We start from the raw sequence: 26,763 nt of genomic DNA, 5'->3' as shown, positions 1-26,763 counted from the left end.
CTACAAAGGATGCCCCAGCATTTACAGCCACCATGAGAAATGTTCCACCCAAGGCTCAATTCTGGAGCGTTCGATTCTCTTAATTTTGAGTGGTGACAAAAGGAGATGTTCAGCACTTAAAAGAAAATGGTGGTGGCACGTGGACTCAAGCCTTCATGGAAAAGGCTAATGGGTTATCTCAAGAGTGTAATGCACTGGATCAAGATCTTCAGCTTAGAAAAAAGTAAAATGACTTCTGTGGAAGGAAAAGCACAGGCTAAGTAGATATATCTAAAAGAATTTTGAAAGAAGCATACTTCTTTCCTTAATCATACTTCCTAACGCAGATAACACTAAGCCTTTGCACAGAAAGGAAGTCAGAGAAATGACGCTGTTCCACATGAACAAGTAGGTTGCGTGGGCGTAGCCGAAATCAGAAATTACGCCAATAAATAATGTCTCTCCTCTGACAACCCAGAATGCCCTGCAAATGTTCCTTCAGTTGAGCAATAGAGGTGGGCAAATATTTTATAGTTTTAGACCTGCAAGTTCAGAGAAATGTAACAACAATGTCAGTGTCTTGCTTGAGGTGAGACACAAGGCTAACGACGAGCAGGAATGGTACGCCTGTGTTATGACTTGTAGACCTGTGGTCTAACCACCAGACAAGAAAGGGCTTATTAAAATTAACTGTATTAGAAAATATTATGCTCCCCAGCAAAATACCAAGGTCCTGTGAAGACCTGTGAATCGCTTGCGTAGCTCTTTGCAAAAAGTTGTTTAAGAGACATCGTCTGTGGTTCCTCTGTGTGCATGTATGTCAGGACTTTCGCATAGTTACTCAGAAGTTAAACGAGTTTCTTTTCACCTTGCCTGCAAAACTTAGGTTTCAGGTATAAATTACACCCTGTCTGCTTCACGGCAAGCAAGCAAAGTGCCTAGAGCTACCCCTTCCTCATTTAAAAAGAAACAGTCTTTTTGCTAAAAGTTCAAAGCTTTGAGATTGCAGCTATTTTGCCAAAGCAAATGCTTAGCCAGAAGTCATCCGAGGATTGTATATTACTAATAAATTAGATCAATTCTTCCAATACGGATCCTGGTTTGCGTTTGGGTGGCTACCACGCGTTCCAAGACACGTGACATATGCTTGTCTTCTTCCACCTCCTTGAGTCAGTCAGTCCTAGTGCTTCCTCACTTGAAGAATAGATTTTAGCACCTGATGGGGTTGGTGAAGCGGGAACAATCAGTTTAGCCTACTAATCACGTTTGTCACAGAGTAAAAACAGGCAACTGCAGCCTCACTTCATGTCGTGCTCATTTGAAGGGTAAATTCAATCAACAGCCTGTTTCCATTACCCATAGGTTCTTGCTGAAAATGGGCAATTTCCTCTGTATTAAGGCGTGGGCTCACATGACAAAACCTGGCCCTAGATTACAGGAAGAGAAAGATTGAGGGTGTTCGTGTCTCAGCTTTCCTGCAGTTCCACACGTTTTCTAATTTCTCTTGGATTCAATAATATTTTCCAAGTGGGCTCTAACTTTACAAAAACCATGAATGAGCCTAAGCTAGACCACTGTGCAACTGTTTTTGTAAATCCTTGTCAGTTTATACGCTACTCTGTGCCCTCACTGACCCTCCAGCCTGTGTCCCTTCTTCCTACCCCACTTCTACACTTCGGCTTTTAGCGCACGACTCTTAGCAGCCTCTAGTCCCTGCAGGTCTGAGTTCTGCAGCCACCCATGCAACCTTGCTGCTTCCAGCAGGGATGAAATACAGCCTGTTTCAGAGCAAGGGATCTTGTTTAATGCCATTAGATCCACACCTTGGGCATAAATTGTTCTTTCCAGGACGACTCCGTTCCAAAATTTCTGTGTTACAGCTGAAATACTGTGCAACACGGTGATATATGGAGAGGCAGGCTCATGCCAGAACTGATGCAGCAGTGCCATCCTGTACGTGGGTAACACTAAATTCTGCCTTTCAGTGCGTGAAACATCACCTATCAATCTCTTTCCCCTCTTCTACTTTAATAACAGCAGAGACACTACCTGAGGTATATTATAGTGCCGTAGAGGATGTCGATTATTTATTTCAAATAAATGACATGTGGTTTAATGGAGCATGTGTTGGGGTCCAAGCCAGTGAAGAGGTTCTGGTTTTCTGGGCTTCAGTGTAGATATTCTATAATGAGGATTTTCAAATGAAAATCCGTGTCAACTCATGAGCGCTTTGAAAGCTCATCTTGGCTCTACCCCAGCTCCACTACGGGTTGAATTGCCGCCTTTTCCTGACTCTCACATTGCTTGAGATCGGAGAAAAATGGGCTCCAGCTCTACATGAGCTCTTTACTCCTGCTGGACTCCACTCACGAGGCGCTCAAAATTGCATTTCCAGACAAGCCTTGCCCATGGGAGATGGAGCTGCCTTCTGAGCAAGAGTTTCCCACATATAGGGAGGAGGCATCCGTGGGGCACTGACGGACACATCAGGATAATGTTTGACCTTGCCTAAAATCCGGCGGTGCAGCAATCGCCCCCATGCCAGCCACCACGCAGGTTCCCGGGGCAGCTTCTGCTCAGCACTGGGCATCCCTCCCGTGAATACGGATTGGGATGTCTTAAGGGATTTCAGCCTAAACTGGAGTTTCCGGCATCTCGCCAAGTTCTCACTGCACTCTCCAGCAATCCCACCACCAAGGGGATGGTGCAACGGCCAGAGATGAAAAGGAGCATGTATCAAAATGAAGCCACACCACTGGGGAATAAAGTCACGTAGCTATGGGAAAAACATGTGTCTATGAAGACTTCCCTTGACTTTAGCACACACATTCTGCTCATTATAAACTGTCTTTTTATATAACTTGACCTAACAACATCTGCAAAAATCTTGCCTTTTTTGAAACAGCTATGAATAAGTCACTGTTTATTTCTGATTAAGCCTGATTCATTTATCATTCTGGTCAGGCTTTCATTCCTGTACATACATTTACTCTCAAGATTCTCAGTAGTTAAAATACATGTTTCATAGTAACTCTGAGGTCAGGAAAACAGTTGGCCAAAGACTTTGCAAGAGCCTAAGAAATCGCGAAGGTAATGAAATCCCTGCCCATATGATAAAAAGTGGCAGGGGCTAGGGAGGAGAGACATGTGTTGGGGTGCTGGCGGAGAGGACACGTGGCCCTTGGCCACGGTCCTGCCCGCTGGGCAGCTGCCCACAGCCCTGGTCCACCCCAGGGGACAGCCAGAAGGACATGGGAAGGAGCTGGGAGCCTCGCAGCCTGGGGACAAGGGTCAGACGCAAATCCGTAAGGTTATTACTTGGCTGTGCAGAGAACAGCTTGTTTCTTTGCAAAATTTCCACTCGAGGCTTTGACCTTGTGGTTTCCATGTATTTCCCAAATTAATTCTGTTTTCTGCAGTGGTACCAGGTAACCCCAAGGGATGCCCCAGTAGGTGAGTTGCAGGTTGACCCTGCTGCACATGAGGATGAGCCAGGAGCTGCTCCAAGGGCTCAAGGGACTCGTTATAATACCCAGCCCCAGCCTCGGCTTGTGGCCATTTCACAGGCTTCTGCTCTAGCTGCTGCAAAGCCAAGTGACAACATCACTTCTCCAACTAGACTAATTTTGGCCTGACGATGGAGGTGAAAAAAGGGTTGCCTCTTCCCTGCACAGCTGCACCCCGATCTCACTATGATTTCATCGGCATTTCTAGAAATCTAGATGTTTCCAGAAATGTCCGATGGAGTAATTTCTTTGTGGCTCTTCAGCGTCCCCACCGGTTCCTACCACTCAACCTGTTTGTTAACATTAGCAAAACATTATGTAAAGGCCAAGACAGCCTTCGTCCATTGAAATTTTGTCATTTTGGTGTTGTGTTGAGTGAGTTCAGCTAAAGGATGTTTTAACGACCACAAATTAAACTAACCTTCCAAGAAAGGTCCGTAGGCAAGGGTGGGAAGTTGCAAGAAACATGAGGTAGCTGCTAGGAGAATGCAGACAGATGTCAGAGACATTTCTCGATTTGCAAACAAACAAACAGCCCGACACCCAAATCGGGCCAGTCTGGTGGAAAATATCAAAGTCATGACCTCCACCAAATGAAAGGAAACAGATTACACAGCAGCGGTACTCGCTGTTTTCCGTATCTTCGGGTATGTCGTGTTGGTTTTACGAGGCTCTCCAGGGGAGCTGAACTGAAGTGACCACTTTAGGTTCCAGAGAGGTTTTTCCATTTCACCATCACCATCTGAAAGGGGACAGCGCAGTCTCCATTTGTTTTTGTTTTCTTGCTGGTAATCTCCTCTGGTTTTATGTCTGCTCCATAATTTCCTTTCTTTTTTTTTTTTTTTTTTGTAATTCTCCCTGTTCCCTTCCTTTCCTCCCCTATTTTACCATTTCCATTTACTTTTTTTCTGTTCAGCTCTCTAACTCCCTTAGAGCTCTACATTTTTACTCCTTAAAACTAAATCCTTAATCCACCACTGTTATTTGAACACACATTTGTTCAAGCAGTTGAGATTAATATGCCACTTCTTATTCACTGAATCATATTTCCCAGCTGCAAACAGGCCCATAGCCTACAGCAAACATAAAAAAAAAAAAAAAAAGACATTTTAAGCTAGCCTTTCATGTGGCTGAATTAACTTATCAGACATGATAGCTCGACCAGTTGCAATTGCCTAGACTTTAGTTCTGCTGAGGAACAGTCCCATTACACTACAGCCCCATTTATATCAGCCAGGCATCGCTTGTGCGTGCCACATGGGCTCGGTCACAGCGCTGAAGAAATAAACATTTATGATAACACACTTCTAATTTTGATTTCGGATGCCTCATTCCCTTCCAAGTGACGGTGTTTAGAGGTGAGCTTCGGGAGTGAGATATTTTCAAATTTTGCAAACAGAAACCTTTTTTGCACATCTGACCGTTTGTGTGTGCGGATTTTTTGGTGGAAATTTAACAAATCTGGTATATTCGTGAACAAGTGGGCAGCCAGGGCATCTCTGTTTACCTACTCTACAGACCTAAAAGTGAGGACTTGGAATCACAACGTACCTCTTCCATGGAGTCTCACCATGGCCCCAGAGCTTCCTGGGTACCTGACTGCTGCACTGCTGCTCAGACAGCAGCGGAGACGCTCCAGTGGGAAAGCCTTTGCTGCCAGCAACTGGGGACTTCAAATCCCCTTTCTCCAGCTGCCCCCAGACACGTGCGTCTGGGATAACACCACTTCAGAGCCTTCTCTGCTGGTAATCCATCCCCTACCCTCCTTGCAGTGACTCACTGCCGTCCACAGGAAAAAACTGAATCACGATCTCAGCAACTTCTGCTGACCCCATTTACAGCCTGCAACACAAACACAGGCAGCAGACCAAAGCGGAGGTGGAAAGTCGAGCTTTTCATCAAGCAAGTGCATTGTGGGACCCTGGAAAGGAGGATTTGTTTGCACGCTGCTCGCTCCGGCGTGCCTGTGCATGCTCGCGCTGCATTCCCGAGGGAAGCTGGGTTTCTGCGGGGATGGGAGCAGGAGCTGCGTGGGAAGCCGGCTGCTCCATTCCTCTCTTTGATACAGTGGTGATTGAGTCCGCCTATGAGAGAACCACTTCTGTGGTCTTTGTTTTTGCAAGGCTGCTCTGTAGCAGTAAATTAATAATCTGGGATGATTTTAAATCTCTTTTCTGCTTCTGCAAATTGCTCGGAATAATTAAAGTCGGGCTGGCAAACAGGGGCGGAGATAAGTAGCAAAAGCCAAATTTCAAGCTACAGGCAAGCTGCATATGCCTGGGATCCGCCTGATGAATAAAATAAAGCCAAAAGAGGACAAGCTAGTGGGGTTAGAACAGCTAAGGAGAGGTAAACCCACATTACTCCTTTGTAGGAAAAAAAAAGAGGTCCCATTTTGCCTCTTTGGGCTTGGAACCCATGCAGGTAAGGTGGAGCCCCCTGCTCTGCAGAGGGACAGAGCCTCTGACACCCTGCCGCATCTATAGGGGTGGTAGGAGAGCTATATGCACCGCGTGCTCAGCACCCCAAGCTGAGGCCAGCCCAGCCAGAGGCACCCCCATTACAGACAGCACCTCCAGGGCGGAGGGGAGCTCAGAGGAGGACGCGACTGCGCTCGTCCCTCAAGTTCAGACCTTGCTGCAAAGACAAAGCCTTGGGGGAATTCAGAGGGTATTTTTTTTTGTTTACTTAGCTTGTGTGAGTTTAATGTTTAATCATTGCAGAGGAGTGAGTGGGTTAGTCATGTAATTGTTAGCCATGATTTCTGCCTTTCTCCTTTTGTCCTTTGTTCTTCCTTATCGCGGCTCTTGCATTTTGTGGACTAAATTGGCTTCCTATCACAGCCCGCTGGTCCTTGATTTCTCAGTAAGCTGCAGTTTTATAGCGCTCACAGGAGTCTTTTCATTTAAACAACTGAAATTAAGGGCATAGGCGCCAGGGGCGGTTGGTGCTTAGACGGCTCCCTAACCTCAAAGGAGGAGGATGCTTCCCTGGGTCCAGGCTGGTGCCCACCGCTGTGAGTACCACCACTCAGGCAGACCAAAGAGCCAGCTCCACACCGTGCTCCCAGCCTTTGCCCACAAGGAGCAACGCTGAATTTCCCCAGTCTCCAGCAGCGGTGGTTGCTGATTTCTCAAATGAAAGAGGCACAGAAGGAATAAATGACAGCATATCAATCTCCAAACAAGGGAACCGTTTGTCATTAAGCAAATGAGGCACATTTTTATCCGCTAGCCTCAAACTGTAAAACAATTTATGGACTCAGAGGCTGGGAGATAAGCGTGCCATTACTTGCAACTACAACAGGCAACCCCGCGGGGCTGTTCTCTAAGGGGCAGGTTTGTGCCCCAGCATGGCTCGGGGCTACCCCCCCAGCACGGGTTCACCTCTGCTCTCTCCCAGCATGTGCCACAAAAAAACAGCTGCTCTATTTTGCCCATCGTTTTTTCCCTTAGAAATGTCAGGTCTGGCCATGGTCTGTCACTGCGAACCACGCTGCTTCGCTTTTAACGGAGAGCACCAAATTTATTTAATGATAATGATTGTGATTACTCTTGCTGGTTAATAATTAACTCAAAGCAGGAGCTTAAGATACTTCTGTTGGGTTCTTACTGCTTTTAACAAAACTGAAAGATGCTTTTAACAAAACTGTAACTCAATTAATCTCTGCAAAAAGAAAGATATGCATCTTAATTGCCATCAAATATTTATTTTACCTTTTTTCCGCCGCATCAGCTCTACCTTACTCCTTTCTAATATTAATTCATCCTTGTGTTAGTGCTTCATAAGACATCATTTAACATCTACAGAGCTATTTTCGTAGTAGTGAAGTCATTTGCAGCCGGACACAAGGCCCATGCCATTATAGTTGCTTTTAAATATTTCTGAGGTATTATGAGCCTACCAAAAAATCCGAATGATAAGTTATTTCTGTTTTCTTTTCCCCAAGACAAACTAAGATTGACAGAACCAATCATCTTTTTATTATTAATATCAGAGTTGCAAACAGTCATATAAAAAGATTGATGTATTTCACAGCCCAGATGTCTACAGAATAACAATAAAAAAATCTGAAAATGTCACAGAGCAGCCCAACACACCTTCTGGAAATGCTGCTGTTCCAGATATCAGGAGAAACAAAAATCCAACCCGCTTACCAGGGAAATAGGGTCTCTACCTTGGAAATATAAAGCCACCTGACTAACTTAGATAAATTATGGCTGGACGAGCACGGTAGCTTGACGGCAAAGGTAGCGTTCGGCATGAGAACGGCTGAAAACATCTGCCTACTTTAGGATGACAGATTGCAGGGAGCAGAGACGCCAGCGTTGCCACTGGCTGAGCAGAGGTGCAGATGACCTGGCAATGCTGCTGTTTACACAACCCCTTGAAGCTATTGCCACAACCAGTGGAGCTGGTTTTAGCAAGAGTGGAAAATCTGTGGAGAGAAAGGCAACGCTGAAAAGCCAGACAAGCTAGAGCAATATCTGGAGCGGTGCTGGGTGCATTGTCAGTTAAATAATTTTCAGCAGTTCAGTTTCATCCATATTCAGCACTGGGGGTGCACGTTGACGGCAATGAGGCCCAGAAAAAGGGCTCCAGAGAAAAACTGTTATCTCCTAAAGCATCCTTGGGGGCCAAGAACAACAGGCCACGATGGCCTCTGTGCCCTGTGGTGGGTACTCACTGTGCCTGGGGCACGGGGGCTGCTATCTCGGTGCAAAACCCCATTCCCCACCTCGGCAGGGCTGGAGCTGGCTCTGGCTCCACAACTCTCCCCCATCAGCAGGGACCAGTGCAGGGTGGCTTCTGGATACGTACTGTTGGCAACAGGGGATTTTATAGACAATATTATAACTGCATCTGTTACCACAAGAACATACTAAATAAGCCTTATTCTTGCACTGACTTCAAGAAAAGGGTAAATCCTAGAGAGAATGTGATAAAGACGCAAGTATTTTAAATTGGTAAGACCCGAGTTGGGCAGCTTTTGATGTTGAAATATTCACAATCAGTTTATATCACTAACCCATTTGTCCCAGTTTGGCTGGGACAGAATCCCAGCCCAGCCCTGCTGGCAGGCCGTTAGCAGTTCCAGTCAGCCAGGGCAGCTGACCTGAGTGAGCTGCAGGGGTAGCCCATCCCGTAATGTCATGGGCGTTATAAAGGGGGAAGGTTTGCTGAGGAAAAGGAGCTCCTGTGGGGTTCTTGCTGGGATTCCTCCTGCTCCTCCTCTGGTTTCTGAGGACTGCTCTCTGGTCAGTTGGATGATGACTGGATGTTCATTTGACTGAGTATAACTCTGTGTATCTCTGTTGGTATTGGTGGTGTTTCATTAAATCTGTTTCACTTCTACCCTCCTTTTTCCTGCTTCTCCTCCCTGGCTGGTGAGTGGTTGTCAGGTGATAGAGCCAGTGTTACAGTTTAGCCCTGGGTACAGGCTAAATGTAGACACTCGCCGCATAATGTGCGAAGACTTTGGTTTCCTATATTAAAAATTAGAGCAGTTGGAATTTACAAACACTGAAGTTTGGTTGAGTTCAGGACCAAATTTCTAGCTATTTTAATCCCAATGTTCCATTTTAATCTTTTTCCCCAATGTAAATAAAAAGTGACATTACTGAAGGCAGCAGAGTTTGCAGGATGACCCGAAGGGAGGTCTAAAAAGCAAATCATGTTGGGACATACTTGGAGCTGCTCAGAAGCAATGAGGTAGGAAAAATGAGGCTTGTCTCAGAAGGATGACAGGCATTTGACTCTCGACACTTGCTGCTTCCTGAGCAGCACTAACATTCATTTGGGCGCATGCAGAGATGACCCACGTGCCCAGTCCAGCCCCAGGATGTCAGAGGGTAGCTGCTCTGATCCCCGCTGGAGAGCTGCTCCTTAGGCTGAGCTCCACGTCCCCCACCAGCACAGCCTGGGTCAGGATTAGGCTGTGTGGGCACACAATTGCAGACAAATGAGCCATGGTGTGGGCTCTGGAGCCTGCACCAGCTCTCGGGTTTAACTCTGCCTCTGTGCCAGCTGATACCTGATCCAGCATGGTGCCTGCCAGGGCAAAAGTAAGCTGGGAAAAATGATGACCCTGTCTGAAATTATCAAATAAATGAGCTTGTGCTGTATGTCACAGGGCTGAGGCACTTTTACCTTGTACCGGGAGCCCCTGTAGTTACTCCTCTAAGGTTAAACAGTACTTTTTTTTTTTTTTTAGATGCTGCTGCTTGGATCTCCACCTGCAGAGCTGCTCTTCCTGTTTAAAAACCCTGCTCTAAGGTCCTGCCACTTTTGTGGGCATCCCAGTGGGGGCTGCTCCATCCTGGAGGAGCACATCCATAAGAGGGTACCGACAAGAGGGCTCGAGGGCTGGCGGCACCAGCGGTGGGACTCTTGCTGCCCGGCCACCACCTTGACGTGCCACCTGGCACAGCCAGATGGAGAAACCCAGGGTGCCATCACCAAGGCATTCCCCAGCATGGGAAATACCAGCCACAGCTAAGTCAGAAGGGTGTGCCGAGGGCAGGGCATTGCGACGTACTCTGGGATCTTGCTACAACTGAATTAAAATATTCTTACTTCCACCCATCGCGGGCTGTGACTTAGGCAGTCACTCCGAGACTCTGAGCTGTTACGGCGAAGCATAATGTTATGGCTCCAGGTAAAAGTACAAATGAGAGCCGCTTCAAACATCTGTTTTGCTCCAAACTATCCTATCTAATATAAATGTAAATTATCTCTGTAACACAGCCTAGTGAAAAATTAAATAAATGGTGTATCTCATTGCCTTAATCTCACATTCTGTATCACTTTTCCTAGTAATAAATCATGTTTACGTTGTTGTACACTTTCATCTGTAGACCTCCAGCCCTTCACAAGAGAAGGTGTGTATCGCTAACCAGCATCTGGTGAAGGGTGTCTGCTGAAGGCACAGCACCGCATCTGTGACACTGCCAGAAGGCAAACTCGCACATCCTGACCTTCTATCCTCATCCCAAGACCATTAAAGCACGGCGTGCTGGCTTTCTGGAGGGTACGGACAGCAGCAAAGCACCATCCTGAGCTGAGCAAGTGACTGCAACAACCGTGCAAGCTGAAAGCCCTCGAGGCGGTTTGCATATATTTCGGTGCAGAATACGCCCTTTTCTGAAGAAGATCAAGTGCTCATCTTTTAAGCTTTAGAATAAGAGAGGCCTGAACCCCAAAAAAAAAGTCAATTTTTTTGTTGCAGAGACACTATATTTTAAAGACAACCCACATTTTTTATGTGGAATGGCTTTGGGCTAAAACAGAATAAGAGGGGGGAAAGGGATTTTGTTTTTTCAGTAATAAACTTTGTAATGTAAAAATGGTGGAAGAAAAATAAAAACACACTGACAGAAAATGAAGAATCATCATAGGTATTTTAGTATAATGCTATGCACATAGGAATGAGGAAAACAACGGCGACATAAGAATATTAAACTCCTGGTGCTAATGAGCTCGAAGTGTTTAAATATGACTTTCAGGGAAATGGAGTACTTGACTCAAAAGGCTGAGAAATTACTTCATCACTGTGTACCAGTACTCCCACATAGCAGTTACATCAGGGTGCTTTTCTACCTCAGTATCAAATTAATAACAAGATTCAATGATTGGCAGCTGAAGCTGAATGAATTCAACCTCCATGTGAGATTAAATTTCCAAGCTCTGTCAACATAGTTTCATCAGAAGAGATGGAAGTTTTGGCTCTCACTTAGGGGCTTTAAAATGCATGTTGTAAATGTGCTTTAAAGCAGCTTTTGAATTAAACTCTCTGCTTATATGTGCAGGGATTTTAATGCTTCTGCTCGTTTCCTCCCCTTGGGAGGCGTGGAGGGAAGAGGTTTGTCTGCATTGCCCTCAAGGTGCCCATTGCACACGCGGTTTTGCTGTAGGGCAACGACTGCAGGGAAACCTCCTTCTTCAGCCCTTCAGCTAATTACCCCCAGGGATGGAGAGGATGGTTTTCTTTCGCTACCAGTGAGCTAGTGATAGCTCGGGGATCAGTGTTCTCTTCTCAGGCTTCACAAACTGCCCATAACTGGAGGTGAACAACGCTGTGCTCCCAAGGTGGAGAAGACAACCTTGTTTCTTATGATCAGTCTTGCTCACGTGTTTGACATCTCAGCGACTGGCAACCCTGAGGTAAGAAGGGCGATTCTTCCCCAGGTCATGCTGACAGGAGCCTTGGAGAATTTTTGTCCATCTCTACATTACAGCAAACAATTTAATTAGGAAATAAATATCACCTAAAATAATACTGAAAACTCAGACATTCATCCTCTGGGATAAGGTTTAATGACTGAAAAGCTTTCCTTGGTTGCTAACGCTGAAGGTGTCAGCAGAGTAATGACCTTGCCTGATCATAGCCTCTAAGAAAAGCAGTTCCATTGAGTTCAGTAACACCCCTCTTAAAATAGTGCACAGGAGGCATACTGCATGTGGATGGAATTTGCAATACTGAACCCATTAAAAAATAATATAGTGAGAGCATTTTGCTCTACACTTAGTAATTCACTGGCCAGGCTTTTTCCTGTTTTCCACTGTAACATAACTGTTAGTTTTAACAAAACCGTTTTGTCTAAGGCAGAATTAATTTCTTTAGAGCAATGAAGTGAGGTTTTGTTCATAGTTCTTTATTTCTGTGTGTGTATAAAGCTGCTGAACTTCCTCAGCTGGATAAAATTATCTAATTATACAACTAGAAAAGTTAAGAACTGGGATATTTTGGAATTGTTGAATATTTCTGCTTCGTTGCAAGATGTGTATTTATATATACGGGGTATATCTACATCTACACATAGATACACATAACTCCTTTGGGTATTACTGTTTGTACATGTATGTTCTACTGGGAGTTTCCACTCCTTGTGGAAAAAACACGTATTCTTAAGTGCACATATTGCTGAAGGTCACCCACCAAATGTCATTTATTATAGGCCGTATTTTGAATAACTGGAATCCCAGCAGGAATTGGTGTCCGAACCCTCTTACCCGTTTCAGTGATGAGAATCACAAGCAGCTCCTGAGTAGCGGATTGCTACAGGAGGGGCCTGCCAATATTTTTTGCCAGGCATGAAGACTGTTGTAGGAATACCTGCCAGCTTCTGAGAACTATGAATAGAGACAACTGGAGAGGAAATAAGTGCCTGTCTCATAATTCTGTTGGAATATACTGGGCTACGAGCCAATTTCTAAATTGAAGTCAGTGGCATTGCGTGGGGCAGAAGCCAGTGCAGACTTTATTCTTGAAAATTTTTAGACATTGCAGAGTAGGTAAAAAAAAAGGTTCTGTCCTTCGTCATCTTTGCACACCTACTTTGTACTGCAGAAGAACGGGGAAGTATCAGCGTGATCGAATCACTTCAGATCTGAAGTTTACCTGTTTGCCACCACAATTTCTTTCAACTGTTAGGTTTGCACACTCCACAGAAAGGAATACTGAAAACGTGGAATTGCTCCAAAGGCAGTGAGCTCAGCTGAGCTTTACGTAGCCTGGGTACCAGTAAAATATCATAACACTAGAACTATGAGCAGCCTCCTACTGAAAGTAAGTTTTGCTCTAAATCGAGGCATTAGAGATGACTATATTTATTTTTCTCTACACATAAGGTTGTCTTGGACATCAAAGATTGATACCTGAATGGTTTAGCGTGGAGACATACCCTGTTGGGCTCACCTGCACTGTTTGTGTAATTCACAGCTGAAAAGCTGTGTCGGTGGCAGCTGACACCTCCCTCTCACGCTGGTCCATAGCTGAGCTCTTCATCTTTTGGCTCCCCACATGCATATTTTGTGAATATACTTTTGCGAACAGTGCAACTTACAGAATTTGGCTATTTTAAAAAGTTTGTATCTCAGCTTAAGCAAAGATAGTTCTTTATATACCAGATTGTCTCCTCATCAAATTGCAAATGTGGGAAGAATTAGGCCACCTCAAAGAGAAGGCTGAGCCGTCTTCCATGGTGGAAACTGCTGTAAACTACAATATGAGGTTTGCTACCTGACTCCAATGAAACATATTCCCCCTTTTAAATGTAATGATCCTCTTTTTTCCCCTTTCCCAAGTCATATTATCACAACTCATGGTTATTCAAACCTTGTTTGGGAGACTGGAAAAAGTACTTGCAGAGTGTAGACTGTCGTGGTTTTCATTCTGACACCTTCTGCCTGTGCGCTGTGAAACGGCTTTTGATCGCACGGCTTTTTGATCACAAAAAGGGCATTTTTGCAAAGGGCTCTTCCACACGCGGCGCGACAGCAGGCCACATCCTGCAGCCGTTTAATGAGCAGCCACAGTCGTCGTAGTTCTGTCAGCACGAGAAATGTCAACTCGGGACCGAAGCGGGGGAGGAACGCGGTGCAGGCTGCTGTTAATCGTCTTGCATTAACTCCAGCAAAACACTGTTAAGTGAAAAACCATCCAAAAAAATGTAGGAATAATTGTGAATGGAGTCCAGATTGAAAAGCTTCTGGCTCATGCAGCTGCAGAGTGTGTGACCTAGCCAGGCTTTGATAGGAAAAAGTTGCCATGGGAATGGTGCGGCATTGTTTGAGGCTGACTTCAGCTTTTATTGTGGTGCTCTGATTACGGCTTTTGTTTCGCTGTGAAGTATGGTTGTTAAATGCCAGCGCGAAACAAAGATGTATTTACAGGCAAGGGCTGAGTTGAAGTGACTTCTATTTTTAGAGGTATCGCTGCTTCAAGCCAGAAAAAAAATAATCCTTATTACTATTTCAGAAAACACCAAGCATTTCATTATAAATTTAGTGCACGCTCGGAAGAATAACTTCCCATTAAAACCAGTTAAATATCACTATCGGAAATTGTGATTGGCCGCTAGGCCCGCAGTGACCGGTGGCAAAAAGCTTCGCGGTGGCACCTGAACCGACGGGCCCTGTGTGAGCAGCGGAGGGGAAGAGCCCCCGCGCACCCGGGCTGTTCACCCCTTTCTGGGGTCCCTCCCCACTGAATTTAACGCTAAAATCAAAGTCACTGCGTGTTCAAAGGACAAAGCTGCAGAAAATGACGTCAGGCAGCGTCACACGTCTCGGTGTAACGGCTGACAGCTGCTGTTCGCCCTGCCCGCAGCCGCCCCGCCGCCCCCAGCCCCGCCTCAGCACCCTCCGCCGCGGACGGCCCCGGACTACAACTCCCATCATGCACCGCGCCCACTCCTCCGCCGCTGTCCCCCAACCGCACTACATATCCCAGAAAGCTCCGCGGCGCGGGGCCGACCGGGAGGCGGAGCCGAGGCGCATGCGCACGGCGGGGGCGGGGACCTCGGCGGTGTCGCCGCGGTCGGTGAAGTTTCTTCGGCGGGAGGAGAAAGGGCCGCCGGCCCCGCCGAACCGAGCCGGGCCGGGCCGGGCCGGGCCGGGAGGGGAGCGCGGCAGGAGGCGGCGAGTCCCCGCGCGGCCCGGCTCTCCTCACGGGGGCTCCCGGACTGCCCTGGACTCCAGTAAGTGCCTCAGCCCGGGGCGGGGGCGCTGAGGCGGGGCCGGGGGGCTGAGGCGGGCGGCCCGGCCCTGCGGGGCGGGCGGGCGGGCGGGCGGGGGGGGGTGGGAAGGCGCCTGGTGGATGCTCTTCCTTCCGTGCTGGCCCGGCGTTTGAGCGGCCAGGGCGCTGTGCCGGTCCCTCGACGCCTCTGCCTTTGTGTCGCTCCTCGATCGTGACCGCTTGGTGCCTTTCCCTTCCCTTCTCCCTCGCCTTTTTTTTCCTTCCTTTTCGTTTTCCCTCGAATCGCCGCCTTGGCGTGGGGGCTCTGCCCGTGTTTCACCTCAGGGGCAGGGTATAGGAGGCCGTGGCCCTGGTAAAGCAGTCAAGGCGCTGTCACATCCCCAGAGGTAAGAGGATGAGCTCATTACCCGTAATATATTTTTTTTTTTTTTTCTTCTCCTCTCTTCTCAACTTTGAGCATGATGGGAAGGAGCGATCTTATCTGGGCAGAGCCCTGCAGTGATGGTGCCTGGGAGGGTGTGGGCTCCCGGAGCACCCCGCCTGTCCAGCCGGGCCTCTCTCGGTTCTGCTCGCGTTTGGAATGGAAATCTCAAGCTGCAGCTTCGAGGAGAGCTGAGTGGCATTGGGGCAGTAACGTTGAGCGGCGGGTTTGGTTTCAGCTTTCGAAGGCGATGGTTCTGAAGAGGGCCGTTGTGGATAGCTGTTGCCTGCACCTCTGAGTTGTGTTCCAGCTGAGTTGTAACCTGGGCTGGTTATTTACTGAAGCAAAGCGTCTTTAAATGGATAACTTGACTATAAATGAATGTTAAACTGTAACTGATATTGTGATATTTGCGCATTTTAGCACATGTAAAATTCCAGGTGGGCATTGAACATGCTACTAACTGAACACACACTTAAATGCTGTGTGTATTGTGCAGTTCCCTTAGGTGTGACTAGTGCGTAACCTTCATAAAAGGCATGATATTATTGCATAAAATGTTTGCAAAGTAACATCAAAAGGACAACAATTTCTTTTTGTGGAACACACTCCTGTTTTGAGGACTTTTTTTTTTAAAAAAAAGTAATCTTCACTAATCAGTTTTCTATGTTAGTTTATAAACAAGCTAAAAGAACAGTTTATCTTCAAGTGGGGAAACAGTTCTTAATTTGTTAGGCTAAGCATTATGAATTAGGCATGAGCAAAAGGTGTTGCTTATCTGAGTAAAGCTGAGAGGGTGAACTACTTTTTTTTTTTTTTAGGTTCTTAAGAGCTAGATCTCTCCCTGTTTCACCTTCTTACAAAACCGTCGTGCTTTTAAAGAGACTACTACCCATCCCTGCATATAGTAAGCTGAATGGCATCAGCTTTTTTGTTGCCTTCTGACAAATTGCTTACTTTACAGATGTTATGGCCTCTTTTAGTAAAGATATATTTTCAGTTCTCTTCCCACTACCCAATCCCATGCATGACATTGGAAGACAGAGCCATATTTGATCATACAGCTTGGGCCTATGAGGTGCCAGGAATAGCTTCTCACTGTTGAATCCAGCAGGGTTTGGGTTTTTTTTTGTTCTTTTCTCTTGATTCGTGCACTTCCTTTCTATACTTGCGCTGTGTTCATTATGATACAGCACAAACACAGCCTTTACTGAGATGGAGCTGTGAGTGGCAACTTTGCTGGTTGCTCTGTGGTGAGTTACTCTATCTTAATGAATTTACTGCACTTTTAAGGATGGGGTTTTTTTTTAATACTTTGGATTTGAAAGTAGTTACAAAGTATGATGAAGTCTTGTATCACTTTATTTCACAACTGAGTTACAGGTGCAACTTTAAAGCAAGTTCAGTAGTCTCGGAGAAGGTCTATACATCTGGTTATGTATCAGAAGACTTCTTTAAGTCTTATCATTTGTTCTTATGAGGCCTCACAGTGGATAAATTTACAGGCCACTTGCTGCATTCTAGTACGTCCTAACAGCGGGTTTGGAACAGCGGGCTTGCCTTTTAGGTCCCTGCAGTCTTGTCTCCTACTTCTGGTGGTTTTACCTGAGAGTGCCGCACAGGTAACAGTACATAAAACTGCCAGGTATGTAAAGCAGAGAAGTGTAGAGGTGCTGTTTTCCTGTTTGTCACGTGAGTCTGTGTTAAAAGTGGGCTAAAATCTGTCATGGTAGAGAGAGAGTCTTAGCCTGGTTGATATTTGGAGGGGAGCCTTTTAATTCGGGGATGAATAAGCAGTGATGGTGCAGAAAGTGGTAATTCAAGAGATAATACAGGGAGGTTTTGTGGATCCTAGAAATCACTGAGACAGCTTTGCATAAAAAGAAAAACTGTGTGACTCTTGTTCTTTTTGCAGTTACTAAACATTGCGATTTTATTAGTGTAGAAAATCTGAGTTAGTAAATTGTGAAGATGACATCTATTTTCTTAAGCTATTTCTGTGGTTTTTAACCATAGTCGTCCTTATGTTCCATTATATAGCTGTGCATTTCAAGGGCGGAAGTAAAGATGCACAGCAGTCACTGACACGTATATTGCAGTGTTTAAATGTTTCAGAGGAGCAGATGCTTTCCTATAAATTGGAGAAGAGACCAAGAAGAACCAGTGTATGAAGCAAACAGGGAGCATCCTAATGCTTTTCCTCCTCTCCCCCTGTATGTATTCTTCCTCAGGAGTAATAACTGAGTGACAGAAGACAGACACATGCATGAGGAATAAGGAAGGCGCTTATGTGAGGAAAAGGCCTTGGTTTTTCCAGGTAGCTGTGGCTTATTTCAGAAGGCAAGGGAGCTGTATTAGCAGGAATAAAAAGGCTGACTGACTGTGTGTCAGAAAGCTTGTGTAGAAGACAGAAAATGCAAAAGTCAGTTTTTATTGACTGTAACAAATTAGAAAGAACTTGAGGACATTACTGAAATGTGACAGATCTCTGCTTGTCATGCAGTCTCCAGTGTAGTGTTGGACACAGCCCAAACTGCCAGGCCCACAAAATCCTTAATCTGTTTTAGTAGATTTAGAATTCCATCGATGTCTTTATTGCTAAATGTTCCCTGTTATTTAAGCTGACAGTTATCATAGTAAACTTAGTTCCTTCAAAATGCGGCAAACCAGCAGCACTGGGAAGTGAGTGAATGTTGTAGAGGAGAAGCTTCCTCGCATGCTGCGGTGTACTCTTCCTTGTATCCAGCTGTAGGTCAGCATTTGTCTAAACAATGGCTTGTGGTACGAGAGCATCTATCTTCCTTGCAAGATGGTGGCGTGTTGGGTTTTTTCCCCTTGATAATTATGAACAATAGAAACATTCTTAGAAAATACTTACTGGGGTTTGGAGCCAGATAAACCTTTCTGCAGTTGTGTAATTGCATGAAAATACAGGGTAGCAGCTTACTTCAGTGCCAAAATACGGGAATTTAGGTAACTGGCTTTAGCATAAAACTTTTTTACAAAGCGGAGGAAGTGCTGTAGGTGTCACCAGGAAACAAATGATACAAGAAATGCGACAGTCGGTAGATGTACTCTTTTGGTTTTGAGCCTAAATGCAACCAGACAGGGCTAGAACTGTTGCTCTCAATGCTTTATAAAATTATATCAGAAACATGAATACCAAAGTTCTAGTGAGCTTATCTGACACATAGGAATAATGTAGCTGCTTTAAAAAAAATGGCCTGCTAAAGAGGTCTGAGTAACAAGTGTGGTTCAAGTTCAGGTTTTGAAGTTATGCTTCAGTGCACTGCGTGGCTGAAATGAATTGGAATGGGAGATATTTCAAAATCTTTTTTTTACTCTTACAGTGATCTCTCAAATTAGGACTCTGAAAATTTATAAGTCTAAGTTCATCTTGATGCTGTAGCTGAACTCAGAGAAACATTTAGATATGTAGAATCATAGAATCATTCAGGTTGGAAAAGATTTTTGAGATCATCCAGTCCAAAGATATGGCTCAATTTTATAAATAACACTTTCCTGTTAGTGCGAGGTAAAACAGCAGGGTTTTGTTGCTGTTGAGGAAGGAAGCTTGGTTCATTGTCTTGGTACTAAGCAGCATTTTCTTCCTCCAGGGACTTGCAGAAGCATCTAGAATGTGTAGGTGTTTCTTTAATCTGGGAGAAGGAACTTATTAAGCTTTCTGGTGCAGAACTGTATGAGCCACTTTTAACAGATGTTATCTGCACGAGTTAGGGAGTTGCAGGTCTGGTAGACGTTTGTGGCATTCAACAGTTTAAAGAGTTTTCAGGTTTGAACATATGCCTTTGCCTTGAAAATCTGAATAGTTTCAGGTATTTTATGTAGAAGAAAGGTGGTTCAATGGTGAGGTTGCTGCTCTGGGACTTGGGAAACAGGTTCAGCTCACTGTGTTGCCAAAAGCTTCCTGTGTGGCCTGGGACAAGCTGCTTCTCTGTCCCTCCGCTCTCATACTGAAACTGCGGAGCTGCTGCAGCTCTCTGTGTCGCGGAAGCGTTACAAGGGTACGTCAGTCAGGTTTTGATGTGTTCAGGTGCGGTGGTAGCGTGGGGCATATAGCTCCGTGGTGCTGGGAGGGAAAGGTTGGAGCGACTGCCCCAGTTAAAAGCTAGGGGTAAGCTCCAGGCAGAAGGAGTGAAATCAGAAAAATGAGGGGGAAAAAGTTTTGACTGGAAATCTCTTGGATCAGTTAAAAAGAGAGTCCTTAAAACTTTAACGAGCACTGCAGTTGCCTTACCTGTTTAACAAAGTCCAAAAGCAATTCTTAGAATGCAGGAATGAACCAAGCAAATCTTTTCTATTACGATTCTGCCACACAGGGAGCAACAGCAAAGCTGTCCCTGTTCCTGTGTCAACTGTTCTCTTCTTTGGAACATGCTTTTAATTCTAGCTAACATTGCATCCATATGTTTTAGCTATCAATTTTGCTCATTTATTCTGCTGGCATGATAGGCAGAATCTCTTAAGTTCAGTCTGATTTATTGACTTTTCACATGAAAGAGGTTGAGAAAAGATAGCTTCTCTACCTCCCCACTCCTCCGAGGGGAAAAAGAATTTGCAGCCACCTCTAAAGGGCAGTGGTTTTATTAACTTTTTAGAGCTAAAAGAATTTTGGATTTAAAATCCTTCTGGTGGAAATATGAGATGGTATTGTCATTGCTATAAACTGAAAATGTAGACTAGACAGCAATTATCAAGCTTTGCAAATGTGTTTTGTTGAGAGTCAACACTCCCAGGAACAGACTCTCTACACTGACAGCTAGGTGATAAATTCATTAGTTCAATATGTAATTGTTTTGATGTGTATGCTCTCCATGGGTGCTTTGGTACCCACCACATTTACATCCCCTGTCCAAGCAAATGTGTTTGAACTTGTTCAGACTAGTGACTTAATTAAGTGTTCTTCTGTTAAGTGCTAAAACAGTTACATGTCAGGTTTGTTGTAAGAGCGAACAGTCCTCTTGAAACTGTACTTCAAAAGATGTTGTTAAATATATTAGTTAACTCTTTAGGGAGGCTTATAATAACAAATGGAGACTTAAGCTGTACTAATAATTCATCTGGCAGGTTATTTGTGTAGCTAGTAGGCTCGGTGCCTGGATGTGCAGTAGCTAACTGCAAAGTTAGGTAGCAGTGCTTAGAGGATGTTCTCGCTTCAGAATGTTCCTGCTTATTCAGGACTTCAGGCTTTATGGGTTTTGTTTCCTTAAATTAAATCAGGTTCGCTGTAGGTGCTGTAGTTTATTTATACTGTCTTGCTAATTTGTGTTGGTGCCCCGATTTTTGGGTGGAGAAGCAGGATTTCTTAGGGAGGGCCATTTGTTTCCTTCTTGGGGGAAGGCTGCAGTACAGCAAATTGAAAACCGGACTGTTGCATCCTCCTGGTAAGTTCAGGATTTCCAGGCATGTTGTTGCACATGCACAGGACTTGCAATTCTTCTGAGTGTTTCCGTCTGGCTGTGTCTAGGTCAGGCAGCAATCCTGCAGGGTGCCCGGAGCCTGACGACTTCCTGGTAGCACTGGGATTCCTCTGGAGGTGGAGTGTTGTTATCCTCCGTGTGCATCGTAATTTATGCTTTGAGAAACACCAGTGTCAGTGCAGAGCAACAGCTGTGAAGTAAACTGGTATTTGTGTTGTGTCACAAAGAAGAGGAAAGGTAAGGGAGGAGGTCAGCAACCAGACGTGGGCTGTACCTGACGTGAGGACAATTCCTTGGGCTCAGGGCTTGCTTTCTGAGGAGGAAAGCTGCTGGAAGTGAATTGTGTGAGAAATTACAGCGAAGTATGTGCTTCAAGCGCAGCGTTAGCGTGCTGGCACTGTGCTACCAAACCTATCGTTGCAGATAAGCTTTTGTTTTATGGGGTTTCTCTCTGTGTCAGGTGAGACTTTTGTTAAATATAGCAGAGTGGGATTTCGTTTTCTTAATTTAAGAAGTGTTAAAAAGGGGGGGGGGGGGAAGTAATGGCCTGAAAATGTTTCCATTTGCTGGGAGCTTAATTTTCTCCTCCCACCATGGTAACCAGGAGCTGGCATGTGTTCTGTACATGAGTATTGGTTCACTTACATGAGACAGACAAAGCCTTATTCTTCCTAAAGAACTTTCGCTAAACTTGCACTTACTGAAGAGCTCTGAGATTAGCCCTAATCGCTGTGAATCCTTCTGTTGTACTAACATGATTGATAAGTAAGCTGGATTCTGGAGGAGGTGTCTAGTCTGCTCAGTAGCAGGAGTTGTGGCCCACATAGTGGCTTGTGCAGTGAACTGAACTTGGTCTTCTGTATCATGAAGTCCCACAGTATTAAAATAAGTGAGATGAATTCTTAATGGCAACGATTTTTCCTTCCCAAAGTATTAATGTAGATGAACCATTGCGTTTTTGTGTTCTGCATTGAATTTGCTAAATTAGATCTATACAATCAGGTTTGGTAATTGGTTACTTGCTTGGTATGCTTTGGTTTCACTAAATCCTTTTACATTTTTAAAGGTCAAACTAAATATTCATATGATAGTGTTCTTTTCATTATTTGATACTTTAAATGAACTGGAAAAATCAGTTATTTACAGTCCTTGTTAGACTCCACAGTTTGGTTACAGGTGTTAAAGAATATGCTTGCTTGCTTTGTTCTGGGCTCACTGTTAACAAAATTGTTAGATGTTGTCTTGGCTGTGTGTCCAGATGGCCTGTGATATTCTGTGCTACTAGGAGACAAATGTAATGTGAAATCGCAGTTTGCAGGTATTCAGCTCTTCAAAGCTGGCTTTAGAGTGTCTTAAATATGTACAGTTTAATGGAATTAGTCTGAGTAGGATAGTCTTGCATTTAAATTTGGAACTTGCCTCTGGATCTATATAAAAGGTAATTTTTTACAGCTGCAGTGCTCTCTTAAGTTTCCCTCTGGCTTCTACCCAGTTTTCAGCACAACGTTTTGGTGCTACTGAGGCAGATAATTTTTTAAGTAGTACTTTTGGAATTAATTTAACAGCCTTATGTACATAGTGCTGTTTCTGTAACAACGTAAGAGCACTCTGAAAACTGAAGAGAGATTTTCAACTTGTTAATTTCTGAACCAGCTGGCCTTTGATTTTTGTGTTCTTCACAGGAAGAAGGTCTCTGTGTGTTGGTGCTGGTGAGTTTGTACCCAGGATTCAAAGTGAAAATGAGCATCACTGGCTCAAAAATGGTGAACTTTGTTTTTTAACCAGCCTCACCTTCTTTTTGTATTCAGCTTCCTCGAGTCAAATAAGCTTCATCAGGCTTTGTAGTTTGATGGAGATAGTCTTTGTGCTTCAAAGTCGTTGGGATGCTTTTGAGACTCTTGCCTTTTCATATCTGAAGACAAGGTTGGGTTGAATTGGAAATAGCTGGCAGTGTGTGGAATCGGAGTCCTTGAAGTGGTTGGCCTAGATGAAACAGTTACTAGTAATTGAAATGAAAAAGTTTTTTTACTAATGAGTAACTAGTAATAATGAGTAAACCTAATAAGTAATGTGCTTATTCCCTGCTTAATTTTTAATTTGGTTTAGTTGTTATGAATGGAACAGTCTATAGACCAATGCACATGTAAGCGTTTTCAACGACCTAATTTGTCATATTTGGAATTTTACATACGGCACCTATTTGAAATTTTCAGAAGGCCCATAATTACATTAAAAATAATTGTAAATAATAATCAACTCTGAACCTGCGTTATTAAGTATTTTAACTAGTCTGTAACTGAAATTAATAAGCTTTTAAAAATTTGTTTTGAAAATTGTATGAGATTTCAAAGTGAATTAGCGTAACTATATTTTGGTTTCCTCTGTTGTTCCATCTCTGGTTATATCTCATTTTGAGTAACTTCGCATTACCTAGGTTTAATATGAAGTGATGAAAACTCTACTTCCGACTGTTGTAAAAACTTTGCGCTATTGAACATATTCTTTCAATTTTAACTTTGTTATTTTACTTTATTGGTTTCTGGGCTAGTCATTGCTCATAAGTTATTAATAGATAAATTTAAAGAGTGTCTTTTATAATGGCCTCGTCGCACAGGATGCTTCCTTTTATTTGTGTTAGCTCAGTGCATTTAGAGGGACAATTAAAATACTTGTTTTAGCTAGGCAAAAAAACATTAATAGGTGAGGCTTTTTGGTTTGGCTGTCTTAAGGGATCAATGATAGAGAGGAATTTTGCATCCTGTGCAGTGCATTTCCTCATTTCATCATATCCCAAAGCCTTTGGCTGCTATTGCAAAGACTTAAAATGGAGGAAAGTAGTTAAGAGCATGGAATATCACTTAGAAATTCCTGCAAAAGTTTTTTAGGAAGTGCCAGTCTGTTCCACTGGCACTTGGATGGGCTTGGGTAACCTCAGAACATCTTCCTTAGAACCCTGATCTGCCCCTAAAACGTACTGAAACTCTTACCTGGGCAAAGGCAGCGTTCCTGCAGTTTAGCCTAAAGATGAAGCGCTTGCGCGGGGGTTGATGTCGTCGTGGGTGGTGAATGATGGCGGCTTTCTGGCAAGCGCTGTGCCTGGAGTTGGGAGGCAGACCGACGTGGCTGTGGGAGGCCTGGGCTGCGGGGAGGGAGGCGGTGGGCTGCGTTCATTAATTGCGTTAATGAAATTAAAAATGTTGTAGGAACATTAATGTTGAACTTTCTGCTGATATATGTTAACAGCTCGTACCTAGATTTGATGCTGGCGTTGGGTGCCTCTCTAGGTGCTGTGGTGAAGCTCGGTCTAGTGAATTAACTTTTCTGGTTAACTTCGTCTCGAATGTTTTTCGCTTGAGTTTGAGCCAACTGTTTCTCAGTGGCTTATTATTGTACCAAGGGTTGTGGTGTGTTGCAGGTTTTACTGGATTCAGTCTGTACTAAAAGGTGTATCACACTGTATGCTGTGATTTTTCTGTTGTAAAATGTGTATTTTAATACACGTTGGTTATATGTGGGTGTTGCACCCAGGATTAATGCTGTAGCATTTGAGTGTGGAATAAAATTATAGTCATTTGACTTGCTGAGGTACACTTGAAAAGAAGGGAATGTTGGCTTACCCTGACTTAACAAGTCTTCTTGGAAAACAGCAGATCAGATGTGTTTTGAAAACAGAATGATGACTGAGTAAGACTTAAGTGCAAGATAAGACTGCTGGTTTTGTGAGATGATTCATCAGTGCAAATGATGATTCTTCTATATTGTGGCCAGGTTGGAGGTTGGATAGGTACTGGGGGAGGGATGTGTTGTTTGCTATGCCTCATAGTTTCATCAGGGATAGGAGAGTATTACCTGGTACTTATTTAATGTTTTTTAATTTTGAAGATTAACTTCTTGTGCATAGGAATTCTCTTCCAGGTGAATACTGGCCTTTTGCGGCTGCTTTTTTCCTTCTTGACCCCTTTAGAGAAAAAAAAATCTAAATTTAGGGGGCAGCATATCCTGGAGATGTCCAGTTCTCCTTTGTAGATGTAGTTAAAATGTTGCTGATAGTTTCAGCTGCTTCTAGCAAATCAAAGTCATGTCTTTGTTCAACAGAAGTGCACAATGTCTGTTGTGCCCTCCAGAGCAAAAATGAATCATCGAAGGATCTTTGGAAAAAAAAAAAAAGCTCAGAGTGTCATTTTAAAACAGTCAATCCTAAATTGTCTTTGGTTATTGTCAGAGTTGCACCCAAGTCATCTCTCCAGCTCCTGGATTAGCGTTTTTCTGTCGTGTTTTGAGTTTTAGGAAAACGTAGCTTTGCAGGCTTTGTGAAAGATGAGCAGAGACGTCATCTCTCAGTTTAAGTTATCTATAGGGTGTTCTGCCTCCGCTGGGAGGTTTTCAAGGATTGAAAATAAAGAAGTTTGAACAACTGTCCTGGAAGATTTATGTGACTTGTTTTCAGAGACTGTTCTGTGCTGGTTGTCGCAGGGTTGGGTTGGTTGTTTTGTGGGTTTTTTTTTTTTTTTCCTCTCCTCTTTGATGTCCTGGATGTATGCAAGGAGGAGAGCTTTCATCGCTGTGTTCTGCAAGGTGTAAGCAGGACAGTCTGAACTCATCCCTTACCCTTGGGAGTCAGCAAATGGAGTAAATGGCCAGTGAAAGAGATGACCGACTGGAGAGCAGCTGATTTACAGCAGGAAGCTGCTAGTAATTGCCTAGGCAAAAGCCAAGAGCACTCAATAATTAAGCTGTCCCTGGAACTGCAGGAAGGACTGGAGATTGCTGGGGATGCTGCTTTACCTTCTCTTTGTGGTGATGGAGCTAGTGTCAATAGAGCCTAAAAAGGGGGGTGGGGAGGAGGGATCGGCATGACTCACGGCATCATTTTGTATTTATCGTGTAGTTTTATGGATGTTGTTCATCATTTCATAGAGATGAGTAAGTAGGTAATGTGTGTTTCTTAATCTTCTTGGCTAATAGAGAATGAACCCTGTGGTAAGTTAAATCCAAAGTTCAAAATGTCCATACACTAATAGAGCAGGAAGTAGAAGTGTCACTCTAAATTAAAGAAATAAAAACAACAATAAAATTAACACAAAGCTGGAGGAAAGCACCTGTGAAATAAAACTAAAAGGTATTAAGGAGCCGTGCTCATCTTGCTGTATTTCTTATGCTTTCTTGTGGATAGTGCAAAGCCTATTGCACGATCTCTTTATTCATACAAAGTTCCACTTTCTCCAGTAAGCCAGCGGTCCATGCTTTGTGCCTACTTGTGGAAATCAGGCATTAGCTGTCAAAGGAGAGATTGGGCCATAGAACTGTTACCTTGCATGCCGCTTTAATAGTCTCGTACGGACGTCGTACTTGTGGAGGCTGCAGCCAGACTGTAAAGGAGGTGAACTGAAGAGCAGGTGCTGGTGTGCAACTAAAAATAGAAATTAATGTAGGAGAGTTTAAGCAGTCTGTTATAAATGGTAAAACCGAGATGCTTGTGCGCCTCTGCAGGTTCTGCTTGTGCAGTCATGCGCTTACAGTTACAGACTGGGAGAAGGTGATCTGTCATTTTTATTTATAGTGGTGCCCAGGAGGCCAGGCAGCCTTCAGTTTGTGATATAAATGTTGAGGAATGTTGGTATATGGTGTACCTCACAGGAAGAGTGTGGTGAGAGGAGAAACCTGAGAGAAACTGGGCTGATGAGGTACGTACCTACTTAAATTAGTACACTGCCGCTGGAAGGAGGGATGTAAGGCTTCAAAAATAAGCGAGACCACCTGTTGGATTAGGACACAATAATTCCAAGAAGGAATTTCAAGGAGCTCATAGGTTTCTGAATTTTTGCATGTAAGTGTCAATATATACACCACAAAATGGGTTTTCAAAAGTATTTTAGCTTCTGGTGAATTACGGCGAGCACCAAGAGGAAATGAGCCACAGGGATATTTTTTCTGAAG

The 26,763-nt window shown here is 44.2% G+C and overlaps 1 protein-coding gene across 3 annotated transcripts in view; it reads left to right on the top strand.

Moving 5' to 3' along the window:
• The first annotated feature begins 14,945 nt into the window (after positions 1-14,945).
• PLEKHA1 (pleckstrin homology domain containing A1) overlaps positions 14,946-26,763 on the top strand; it is a 38,804-nt gene continuing 26,986 nt past the window's right edge. For all 3 annotated transcript variants that reach the window (XM_086466351.1, XM_086466350.1, XM_086466352.1), the window contains exon 1: positions 14,946-14,965. The gene's annotated coding sequence lies outside the window, so the exon portion shown is untranslated. The remainder of the gene's footprint in view (positions 14,966-26,763) is intronic.

The sequence above is a fragment of the Leptosomus discolor genome, chromosome 6 (assembly GCF_034619465.1).
Source record: "Leptosomus discolor isolate bLepDis1 chromosome 6, bLepDis1.hap2, whole genome shotgun sequence".
NCBI classification, from domain to species: domain Eukaryota; kingdom Metazoa; phylum Chordata; class Aves; order Leptosomiformes; family Leptosomidae; genus Leptosomus; species Leptosomus discolor.
This window is presented reverse-complemented; position numbering and strand designations above follow the sequence as displayed.